Consider the following 1,147-nt stretch of genomic DNA (forward strand, 5'->3'; position numbering starts at 1 on the left):
GCCACCGCGCGTGCTAGTGACGGGAACCGCGCGCGCCGGCTCTGGAGACCAAATCGCGGGGGGCGGGGCGGGGCCTGCTCTGCGGAAGGGCGGGGCCCTAGGCGAGGGGCGGGGCCGGGTCTGAGAAGGGAGAGGGTCCTGGCCCGGGAGGGGGCGGGGTCTGAGAATGGGCGGGGGAAGGCAAAGGCAGGAGGCGGTACTACTCAGGAATAGGAGGGGCGGGGCCTGGGGAAAGGGGCGGAGTCTGGGAAGAGGTGCAGGCGTGGGTCTGAGGAGGGACGAGAGATTGGTGGGCCAGGGAAGGGGCGGCGGGCACAGTCTACGGAGAGGGGAGGCCCGAGTGGGGGGAGGGGCCTATCTTGGAGGGGCGGGGCGAAGGCCACCTGTGCGTGTCCGGGAGGAGTGAGGCGACGGTGGGACGCGGGAGAAGTGGGTGGAGAGGAACAGAGCTCATTCACAGGAATAGGAGCTCCCCGATGGTGAAACACTGCCCTTCAGGAGCAGGGGCTATTCTGGGAAGGGGGAGTGGCGGGCCCCGAGCCAAGGTGAGAGGAGGAACTTGGAGAAACTGATCTAAGAAATCTGAGACCCGCCCCTCTTTCCTTCCAGGGTCACTCCCTCCCCAAGACCTCCCTAGGTCTCAGGAACTCACCTAGAGCCCAGGCATCAGACTTCCAACCCAGCTTTGGGTCCCAATCCTCCCCCATCTTCCCAGAGCCTTCTCTCTGACACCCCAAAATCTCCACCCTCGGATTGCGCTCAGATCACCAAACCTCCTGCTGAACCCTCAGTTCTGGTTCCTATACCCCAAACCCCTGCCCTCAAGTTATCTCCCCCATGCTCCACTCAAATCCCACTCCACTCCCCCAGATCCTTGCCCACAGACCCTTCAAACCCACACTTCCACCCCCCCTCCACACACACACACACACACACACACACACACACACACACACACACACACCGACAAAGTCCATCTCACCAGACCAAACCCGCCTGGACCTCCCAGCTCCAGAGGCCCAAACAGCCTAGTCTTCAGCCAGGATGCAAAGACCTGCATCTGTTTCCTTCCTTTTTCTCTTTGTTATTCTTTTTTCTTGCCTTCCTTTCCTCTCCTCCCTTCTGAACCCCATGGAGCTGAAAGCCA

This window comes from Ovis aries, chromosome 5 (assembly GCF_016772045.2).
Source record: "Ovis aries strain OAR_USU_Benz2616 breed Rambouillet chromosome 5, ARS-UI_Ramb_v3.0, whole genome shotgun sequence".
NCBI lineage: Eukaryota > Metazoa > Chordata > Mammalia > Artiodactyla > Bovidae > Ovis > Ovis aries.